Genomic DNA, 11,587 nt, shown 5'->3' with positions numbered 1-11,587 from the left:
TCGCATCGCGCCGGCCGCGCCACGGTTAATTAATACCGGGACATCCGGTTATTAACGCGAATCGTGATTTGTGTTTACACAATTCGCGTTAATGGCCCGATTAAATGGCGACTCGGCGTCGCGCGACCAAACGACACGTTCTTGCGGGACGTTTTATGGAACCGCTGGGCGTAAGGATCTCTGAATACTCTGTGGTACGAATCGTTGATCTACCGTGGAGTGGTACAGAGTGTTTAGTAAATTGTAGTACAGTTGACAAGCAAGTGGTTTTTTATTTTAAAAAATGAAGAAAAAGTATAGAGTAGGCTCTTTGGAATGCTTCCTTGGTTTCTGAATTGAACGAAATGGCACTAAAATTTAAATAGATTTGTCTTTGTTTTTCTTTGGTTTAGAATGCTGAAATTATCAGTAATGTTTTTTGCTTCCTTGGTTTCTGAATTGAATGAAAAGTAGCTAAAGCATAGGCAGATTTGATACAACTTGATTCTTTGTTTCAAAATGCTGAAATTATCGTTGGAGTTATGCCTGGTAATGATAAAACGCACTTGAACAGTATCAGCCGCGATAAATACTTGACGTGAGGCGTAAGTAAGTACTTTGGCATCTTTTATTACGCTGCGTTTGCAAGTGTTTGGTTAATTTAACGAGCACCATTCGCTTAATGAACATGAATAAATTATCAGCTGAGGTATACCGCTTTTTTATGTCTGCGATATATTAAAACACGAGGACTTCAGTTGCAAGCAAAGAAGTTTCATTTGAGTTCAGCTTCTGATCTAAAAATAGTGCAACGGCACTTAATTCACATTAAATTATTCAAATTTCTTTAAACTTTAACCCTTTGCATTCCGTTGTCGCTGCTGCGGCGATATTGTAAGATACAAGCTAGATTTCGAATCTTCCACAGAGGCGCACTCGCACCATTGTAAATAGTCTCGGAGTAGCTGGTAGCCCGTAGAAAAAATGATTCAGAGTTTCTGGTAGGTCGTATTAAAAATTGCGAGGAGTGCAAAGGGTTAAGTGTGTTAGCTAAAAAGTTCCATAGAATTATTCCAGTCAGTAGATACTAATTTATCCTTAAACGAAAAAAAAAAGAGAGTACGTTAACGTACATATACTTCAACAATTAAACGAAGTAAAATCTTTCGAAAACACACCGCTTCTTCGTTGTGTAAGATCGGAGCACCAACGAAAAACGTGAAATCGATAAATGACTGGTCGCTGCAATCGCGTCATCTTGAAGAACCGTGAGGGATCGAAAGGATCGACTTCCGCGGAGATTGGACGTCGTGGAAGGATCGATCGACACGACGAAGAAACGCCATGACGATTTTTCATCGAGCCTGGCGAGCGCAAAACTCGCGTTTCTTTCGCAGACCCTCTCGTAACGTGGTATTCAGCCGTTCGACGTATATCTTCGTCCCGTGTAAAATGTTGGAGCGACAGCGGACATATTTTACCTGTCCACGTCGTTTGTCCGCATCGACTGGTCAGTGCTTCTCATTCGATCGACCGGCTCGAAACAAGCCCTGCTAATTTTAATTAATCGCCGCCATTAATCGTGTTGTGTTAACCCTTCTACGACACTGCGCGCACGTTTCCTCTCGATTCTCTTCTCATTTGTCCGAGCAATTCTTTTTTTTTTTTTTTTTTACTTTAAGATCGATAACCTCGTGGTGCAATCACGCGGAATTGTTGACGTCATTTTTTAAATTTTGCAGGGAAGAGCGATGAGATTATTTTGTAGCTTAGAGTGGGGCTAATTTGACGCTATTTTTTCGAAATTAAGTTACACTCGGTTAAAAAATTAAAAAAAAATATAGTATAATTTCAACGGAGAAGGGAGGAAAATATTAATATTCGAATTATTTTATTTATTGAACTGAGGAAAGAGAATAGTATAACAAACGAGATGGAAGAAATTTCATATTTTCTTCAATTTAATACTAAATTTATGCAAAGTTAAATAAATCCTGATGAGGTGTCTGGAGACTTTCTTCATCTCGCCGTTCTTTCTCTGCTATCTCAGAGACTTAGGGACTTATTTAAGTTACATATAAAATAGAAGAAGATTTAATTATTTAAACTTCTTCAAATACAACCTTATCTCACCTGTGATCACCGACGATCTTTCTTTCTTCTGTAAAATCACTACGAAGGACTCTGGCTTCCAGTGATAATTCCTTGGAATATGGAATACGTTGGCAGAAAATGCAAATTTGCCGGACTATTACTATGTTGAGGTTTCTCTTGACACTGTTACTCGCACGTCACGTTACACACCGAGACGATAATTTATTATAGTCGTTATTTTTAATATGGAAAGCGTGAAACCTAACCGCGAAACGTGATATCGAGGTGGAGGTGTAGAGTTTCAAAGTGGAGACCTGTCTGTTAACTTCCTTTGCTCTCTGATATATTTTTAACGCTTCGTCATTTAAACACTGTACAAGATGACATTCTGTAACCGTGGATGTTCCTAGTAATTTCAATTGATTTATGCTGATATATACGCGGTGGCTGTGAAAACACCTCTACACCGTGATTAAATCTCGAGAGAGAGAGAGAGAGACACTGTGGGATCCTTTCCAGGTATTCGAGGAATTTCTTACAAACTCCGGCAAACTTATCCTAATTTATTCAAGTTACGCGGAGCAACAGAGTGAAGCCGTGAAGCAACTTTTACTCCCGGCAGATTTAGCAATTCCAGAGATAAAGGACCACATTTGATACACGTTACTGTCACACCGGCCACTTGGACGTTGTTGAATTCCTGGACTTAACACCTTTTTCGAGGGATTTCACCTAATTGATACACGTCGATTTTGATTAAATCGAATAAAGTATTTGTTTTTGGCTGCTAATGTTCGTGTTTGGGGGGGGTGAAATCGTGCACCAAAGATGGAGGCTGGTAGACTGTTATTTAGAATATTTTGAAAATTAATTGACGTAAAGAAAAATGTTAAATATGAATTCTGATTGGTTTTTAACAAAGAGTAACTTGATATAAACGAAATTTGGGCGAGATTATAATTTGCGCTATTATAGCTGAAAATACCACGTTTCTGTAAATTTTTCTTCATAAAAATTCGTCACTGCACAAATACGTTTCTTGAATTTTCCAAAATTTCTCTAAATTTCATTCGACTTCTCATGGTGCTTCACTAACAAACTTGCTATTCTCTATAATTCTGCGTCCATCTTTCGATTAGGTTGGCCACCATATGACGCTCTTGACCCTTCTGAAAAAAGATCGTCAGTGTAGACTAAAAAATAGATCTGAAATACATTTATTCAATTTTCCAAAATTTCTACAAATTTCATTCGACCTCTGAATTTGCTATCTCCTTCGCCGCCCTCCGTAATTTTGCGCCAGCTTTTCGATTAGGTTGGCCACCACGTTACTCTGAACCCCTTCGAAGAATCCCTCATTCTTCCCTAAGAAACCTCAAGGTAGGCCTAATAACGGTGATCGACATTCTTCCGGAAAGAATTCACGCCACGCCGCGAGGCGTGTGGCGTATTCGAAAAACGCGGCAACAATTTACCCTCTCTGGTCTCCACGGAAGGCACCCTCGCCGTCTCCCGTTCGAGGAGAAGAAGAAGGGTTGCCCGCAGAGGAAGCAGCCTTCAAATTCTTATCGCGACTCTCATTTTTACGACTTTCCTCCGTCTCTACGACCGGGTCCCTCTCCTCCCGAGGCGCGAGAAAAATATCTCCGCTCGTATATTTCTCCGAGAGGTTGTCAAGGTCCTCCTCCTCTCTGTTGCTCCTCGGCGACCCAAAACGACTGTCGGAGCAAAAAGGCAACCAGCGGAATAAAGGGGAAGAAGGAGGAGAAATCGACAAAACAGGAGAAAAGGAAGAATCGAAAGAGAGAGAGAGAGAGAGAGAGAAGGCGAATGGAAGGGAAAAAGGAGTCAAAATAGCGGGTGAAGAAGGGGTTGGACAGAAAGAAAGACGAGCTGAAGCTAAGCGCGTGAAATAAAACGAGCGACACTCTGTCGCCGGATACACACAGCTTCCCTACGCTCGCAAATATTTTCGCTATCGAGAAACCGAACGCTTGGGGACCTCCCGCAGCATCGAGATAATTTATGCAAGAAACGTGCAACACACGCAAGATAGGTATATATATATGTGTATGTATGTATATTGAAAGGTGTGGGGCGCGAATAGAATTTATTCGGCTGAATTTTTATCCCTTCTCTCTCGCGTGGTTGTGCTTCCCCGAATTCTCTCCATAGGTCACACTCGTGTTTAAAAACGATTTCTCTCTCTCCCCCCGTCGTTCACATATATAATATCTCTTCGTTTCTCTTGGTTCGTGTCGTTAAATCTCGTCGCGGTTTCCTTTGGCAATTTCGTTCTCCCGGCTTGTCGATCCATCATGCAACGACGCGTCGCGCGACGGGATACCGATTTGAAATTCTGCCTCGAGGGTCTCTCTCTCTCTCCTTCTCTCTGTGGAGCCTTGACCAAGCCCGACGAGAAGAGAGGAGAAACCGAATCGAACGTTGTTGGTTCTCTCGCGAGCCACCACTCACTCACTCACGTTTCGTCTATAATTAACACCGCTCTGCCCCCGATCGAGCTTCTCGGAAGGAATTAATTTCGCCGTTTATGGGGGTCCCGGTGTATGTTCCATCGTTTCGCCTCCCTGTTGTTTATTCGCGAATGAATTATGCGAACCACTGGCCGTGTGGCGACCACGTACACCAGCTTTTTGCCTATTAAATAGTACGAAATCGCAGTTTCGTGGAAATTGGGCACCTGGACGGGGAGAGAAAGAGAGGAGAGATTGCTCGGTCGATTCGTATATGGTGATTTGTTTTCGTGGCTGTTTAAGGAGAGGATACACGGTTTTTGTCTCCTCCGAGCTTCGAATGGAGCGTGTAGCCAGGGTTGTATATGGCTTTGGTGGCTGGGCTTGTTTGTCGCGAGGGCGTGTATCTGAATAAAAGTGGCTGGTTTTCCGGCTAGACTCGCAACAGGTGTCTAGACTTTTGCTCGTTTTGCCGAATATTGTTGGAAATAGAAAGAGTTCGCCGTGGTGGCTCCAACCTCGTCGACCGTTTAGATAGCACAGCTGGCTGCTTATTAACCGAGTGAATTAACGTCGCTAGAATGGAGATTGTGACGGGATACAAAAGGTAACGTGGAACGAGCTTTTCTAGCTTGGCCCAGTCACGCTGTTCCACGTGGTTCTTGCGTTTAGAACGAACAGAATTTTTTGTGTACGTTGAAAAGTTGGTTTTCTGTGGATTTTTTTTCTGTATGAAAGTGCGGTTTGAGTAGACAAAATGAAAGTTAGTTAGAAAAGATGTACAGGTACTCTAATTTAACCCTTGTAAGAAAATTGGGCCAATTTGATCAAGTCACACATTTTCTCCTTTATTATTAAATGTCTCATTTGCTGCAAGTTTAATAAATCGTTACAATATTATACTCATTTCTTGTATTACACTATTCGCGTCTTTACAAATCCCGCACAAGGAATAAACACGCGATTCTGAATCCACAGATTACCCGTAAACGGTAATCGGTGAGATACACCGACGAGATAAGATACTTGACGTATATTTCTATCTCGGTGAACTTTTCATCTCTCGAAAAGGCACTCGAGAACGAAGTCAATAATATTCTCCAGGCGTATTTGTCGAAGTATCTCGAGGAATAAATTACGACGCGTGGAAATCCGAAGCGCGAAGACGCGTTTTTCACTTTTCCTCGATTTGCTACTTATCGCGGCCGCGAATAGAGTCCGCTGTTCTGCGGCCTGCTAAATACAGCAGGCGGAATAATAACGCGTCGAAACTCCATTACGATTTGAAAAGGGGGCTCGAGGCAGACAGCGGCGCGCGCGAAAGGATTAACAAGTTTGTTTCAACTCGCAGACATTGAGATCCGATGCACACACACGCACATTCTCTCTCTCTCTCTCTTTATACAGCAGCTTCAATTATTAACATTCCGCGTCGAACTCGCTCAGAGCCGTGTGCATTCAGCTTGTGTGCATAATCTCGCGTTCTCCTCGTCCATGCTGTGTAGTAGGCACAATGAGATAAACGAACGAAGTGGGAACGAGACAGGCTCTCTCGAACCGGCAAGCGATTTCGTTGTGTCCCTGTTACCTCTGCTTCCCTCTCCCCTGAATTCGTGATTAATGCCTGTGACGCGCGATTTGATATAAAACCTGACACCGCGCGTTAGTTTTGCCAACTAACGAGCGCGTCGCGCGCGTACCTTATCCATACCTCGCCATAAATCTCCGTGATCGCTTTGATTTATGCATCTTTTCGCCTGTAGCATTTCTTCTCTTCCTTCTCGCTTTACCACGTCTCGTCTCTTCGTTCCTCCTGTTACACGCGAAACGAGAAGATGGAAGATTGCTGCAGAAGCGAGACGTAACCTCTGACCTGTGACTTTACGGGGAAATTCACTCTTGTGCGGTCTTCGGGTCATTTCTGACCCATCGCTGTTTTGTTGTTTTTTAGTGACTTCTGCTGTTATCACGTTTATGCACATTTGACAGTATGTTAGAAGTTTGTTGCGTGGGTTCGTGCGGTGTGTTGGTAATAAAAATTGTGGGGATCTCGGGTCTTTTTTGACCCGGAGAACTTGACCATTTAGTTACGATGGAGTCTGCATCGCGTGGAAAGTAAATTAGTACCGCGATTGGTGTTTCGATGCCTTCAACTTTGCATTTAACCGTATCTGGTGATATTATTGTTATTATTTTTAGCGTCTTGTGAGAAAATATCACATATGTAATGTTCGCAGCTTTCAACGCGAGAAAATCAGTGCGCCACTATGGTGGCATTTCGTTAAAAAACGTCACTCAGAGGGAAACCACTATAGTGGCGCCTCGTCCCAAAAAATAACTTCGGGGGAAGGCCACTATAGTGGTGCGTAGCAATTAAAGGAGTGAAGGTTCTAACTAGGTTCGTATGGCGCGCTGGTAATAAAAATTGTTACACGTAAGGTCTCTGGGTTTGAATTTTTGACTCGAAGACCTTTGGGTCTTTTTTGACCCGTAAACCTTTGGATCTTCTTCGCCCCGAGGACTTTTTAGGTCCCTTTCGACCCAGAGACCTCAACTGTCCAGTCTCACGAAAGAACGCAGCAAGGTTGAAAATTTCTCGCCGATCACGCGCGTCGCGACGCCTCATCCCGTCGCTGTTGCTCGCAGCTTCTGCGGCGGCGTTAGCCTCGAGCCCTTTTCACGCGGTTTCCTGCCGCGTCGAGAGCAAGCTCGTTCGCCTCGTGAGTTATGATCACCTGGCGTCGACAAATTGCTCGCTTCGCGCGCGCGCCCTAGCCGATCGCTTCTTCTTCTTCTTCTCTTCCTCTCTCGCCTAACTCCTCCGCGAGGCGCACGAAGAAATATGCGCGCCGATGCTCATGAGACGAATCGACTTGGGGCCTCTCCGTGTCCCGGGATGATTTCTCATTTAGCACTCTTGATGCGTTCTTGATTTGGTCCGCAGGATACTTACTCCACGGCGAGAAGATCTCTCGATGGTATTTGACGCTGATCGCTCCTCGTGCTTCACGTGCCGTGGAATTTAGTTTCAATTATCGTTTGTTGTCCCCGCGGTGACGGTATTTTGACAGGGTGTGCGTGTAGCGGAGGAATTCTTTCGCTGCGTCACGTTTCGGACCGGGGAGCTCTTGTCCAGAGCAGAATGGAACAGGTATGCAACGATGGAGGAGCAGGTTCTGTTCGAATTTTTCACGTAGAAATTTCAGCTTGAATGAAACGAAATAAAGAGATTTCTATTCTTTCTCTCTAATAAAATTCAATCGGTCAGTTTAATCTGGGTCGTTGATGACTCGGGTGAAATTTCGTCCGAACGAATTTTTTCCCCAGGAAAGTTTCGAACATTTGATCTACCGTATAATTGTATAATGCAGCAGAGAGTTCGATAAGTATCCCAGAATTTTTTCAGATCTTTCACAAGCTTTCAGCGAATCGCATTCACGTTTGAGTGCAAAATTTAACACAATTCACATTTATTATTAATATCAAATTTAACACAATTCACATTTCTCTATAATGAAATATTTCAGAGTGACATTTTGACCTCCATTTAAAATTCCATCAAGGCTCATCTTTTAAGGCTGACTTACGCTCTTTCTGATTACATCGATTCAATTGCAGTGGTAATTCAGAAATTTTAGTACGAATCGATCGTTGATGAAGTACTAACGATAGCGCTAACTACCATATTCCACTCGTGCATGCGATACGTGGATCTAAAAATACTCATCAATCAAGCCGTTAATCCTGCAAGAATAGCTGGTTATATTCTCGAACGTTTCCGCCATTTCCATACAAAATTATTAGTGTACTTCCCGTCGTGATCTGCATTGTTCCGTCTGGGAATTGCAACATATGTATACATCGACGGTGTGTTCAGTTAACAACTTGTGCGAAGGATTCTTCTTTTTTTTTTCAATCTCGACAGTCGGAGGAAGTAAAAGGATAATTGTTAATGGGAAGGTTGTTTTTGTAATCTGTCGTGTTCTTATTGGTTTTGAATCTTCAATTTTGTTCGTGACCAAGGACGCCCGCATTTATCAGGCTGTGTTATGAGCGTGTGACTCACGGAGAAAGGATCTGTTGACAGGCTGGACAGCTTAATTGGTTAAAGCAGTCAGGCACGGGTGAAAGAAAAATCCGAGTTCGAATCCCTGCTCGGAAATCCAATTGGTCGGGCCTTCTTTTTACGCAACGTTCTTTCGACGTTCGCTTTCCTACGTGACCTATCGTTGGCCATGTTGAAAAAATCTGTTTTCGACTCGTCGTGAATTCATTCGGATTTTCTTCTTGAGTCTGGTGCTGGTGGCGTGTCCCGAACTGAGACGTCCTCCGGAATTTTTGTATCGAATATTCTACTACTTGCAAGAATTGCAGTTCTCTTTAGTCTTTAAGCTTGAAAAAAAATCATTCATTAGGCCTGCAATTTTTATTTTTGTGGGAAAAATCATTCGTTAGGGCTGCAATTTTTATTTTTGTGAGAAAAAGCATTCTTCAGGCTTGAAATTTTTATTTTTGCGGGAGAAAATCATTCGTTAGGTTTGCAATTTTTATCTTTGTGAGAAAAAGCATTCCTTAGGCTTGAAATTTTTATTTTTGCGGGAGAAAATCATTCGTTAGGGCTGCAATTTTTATTTTTGTGAGAAAAAGCATTCTTCAGGCTTGAAATTTTTATTTTTGCGGGAGAAAATCATTCGTTAAGTTTGCAATTTTTATTTTTGTGAGAAAAAGCATTCTTCAGGCTTGAAATTTTTATTTTTGCGGGAGAAAATCATTCGTTAGGCCTGCAATTTTTATTTTTGTGAGAAAAAGCATTCTTCAGGCTTGAAATTTTTATTTTTGCGGGAGAAAATCATTCGTTAGGCCTGCAATTTTTATTTTTGTGAGAAAAAGCATTCTTCAGGCTTGAAATTTTTATTTTTGCGGGAGAAAATCATTGCTTAGGCCTGCAATTTTTATTTTCGTGAAAGAAAATGTATTCCTTAGGTTTGCAATTTTTATTTCTGAAAATCAAAATATTCCTTAGGCCTGCAAACTCACCCAGGAATACTTAAAACACAATTCTTTTCCTTAAACCCTCCTCATCTTTTATTTACCTATAGGTATCAATTTTATAATATTCCATTTTCCAAAATTCTCCAAAAATACTTCCCTCCCCCCACTCACAATCGCCCAAAGAGCCAATTTCACGAACCTCACTTCCCCCGAAAATCAGAGCAAAACGAATCGCAAGCGGCAAGAACAACCCCTCGTCGAGCCCGCGCTCGAGAGAGAGAGCGGGAATCGCAATCAGAAGAAGCCCGTTGAAAAAGTTTCTCGCGAAACGCCCGGTCTCGCCCACATCGTCAGAAAAGAAGCGCGAGGAGAACGGGAGGTGGCCGCGCTGGATTTGCATGCGAGAAGAGTAAATCATAAGCCAAACAACGCCGCCAGCGGAGCAAGCGTATTCCTGGCAAGGGCGAGGCCTTTAAAACTGATTCATTACACCGGGTCCATCCTCTCTGTTCTTCTCTCCCTTCTGCGTCTTTCGTAACGTCTAAAGTATCCCGCGGAAATGTTCCTTAATGGGAAATTATAGCGCGAATGGGGCGAAGGGAAAGCGTCGTCTTCATCACGAAACCCAGACATTCCTTAACTTAGCGATGTTACAGCGATGGTGTGGTGTGGCGTGGTGGTCACGTAGAAGGAAGGAGCACGAAGGTGAGGCCGGAATAATAAGAGGACGACGCTTGTTCCCGCGGCTACGGAGAGAGAGGAGCGCGTTCGTATCGCGTTTTCGAGCGCGATAATTTCCCGGTCGTGGGGCCCAGGCCAGCCCAACGCGTCAATAAGCGCTGCACGTTGTTGTCCGGCGATTAACGATCGATCGGTCGAATCGCGCGTGACCGTGTTCCGGTATTAAGGTGCGCCAATGGGATTCGTTTGGTTCGATGAATTACGATGACTCCGCCACGTGGCGATTAATAATCGAAAAGGCGTGTGCACGTTTTCAGTCTCTGTTTCATATTCGGATATTACTGGTGTATTGTTTGTAGTATTAGCTATGTGTGTGTGTGGGTATGGTGTTCAAGACGTCGAGTGCTCTGTGGGAGGCGATGGCCGGCCTCTAGGAGAGCGCTTAATTGAATCGCTTGTAATTCTTTGGGAATGTTTGATGACCCTTCTGATTCGATGGCATTTAAAGCGCTCCGTTTCAAGAGGTTAAAAGGCAATTCAATTTCTGACGTATCGGACAGTCGTTCTGTGAATTGTCATTCTTTCTCGAATGGTTGCCAATTTTTTCTGTGTTTCTTGGTAGTTGAGCGATGTGTTCACTGCTGCTCTAGGAAAGTCGCGATGATTTTTTGTTTATCTTAACGCGGAGGATTTGAATTAGTCACTCGAAGCTTGTTGAATAATTTATTAAATGTTAAAAATCCATCTGTATGGTGATGAGATCTCAGTCGTAACAATAAAAATAAAAAAAACACTTGGAGAACATTTTTATGGAAATCAGTTAAATGATTTAATTGCTGAAAATAGAAAGCAACGGATGACATTGTCGAATACGATATTTCACTTCTTCATTTACCACGTGATTTAAAAAATGGAAGAAATATCACAAGCCTCACGCCACGATCAAATATATCAGAATTTTTCCCAGAACAGTCGGCATACGAAGATAAATCCCACAATTTTCCCTCTCGAATATTTCCCACCGCGAAATTACACACGCGGCGGTGGCGCACGGAGGTGAGATAAAAAAGTCCGAAAAACCTCTTAAATCACCAAGTCAAATTTCCGATCGATCGCGGGTATTCGAGCGACGAGGGGCGTCACCGCCACCTTTTCGTCGCTCCACCGGCAAAAAGGGGAGTGTAAAAGCCGCCGGCACGGAAGAAAAATTGTGCCTCCATTAGCCACCGCCGCGTCGATTAAGCTGAAGGTGAGCTGTTCGCAGACTCGCGCGCAAAATCCAAGGGGTGACCGAACTGTATAACGCGTGGGTGTTCCACTCGTATGAGTCACGTGTTTCCAAATAATCGGGGAGAGAGAGAGTCACC

The sequence above is a fragment of the Habropoda laboriosa genome, unplaced genomic scaffold, assembly GCF_001263275.1.
Source record: "Habropoda laboriosa isolate 0110345459 unplaced genomic scaffold, ASM126327v1 scaffold186, whole genome shotgun sequence".
NCBI classification, from domain to species: domain Eukaryota; kingdom Metazoa; phylum Arthropoda; class Insecta; order Hymenoptera; family Apidae; genus Habropoda; species Habropoda laboriosa.
Note: the sequence above shows the minus strand (reverse complement) of the source record.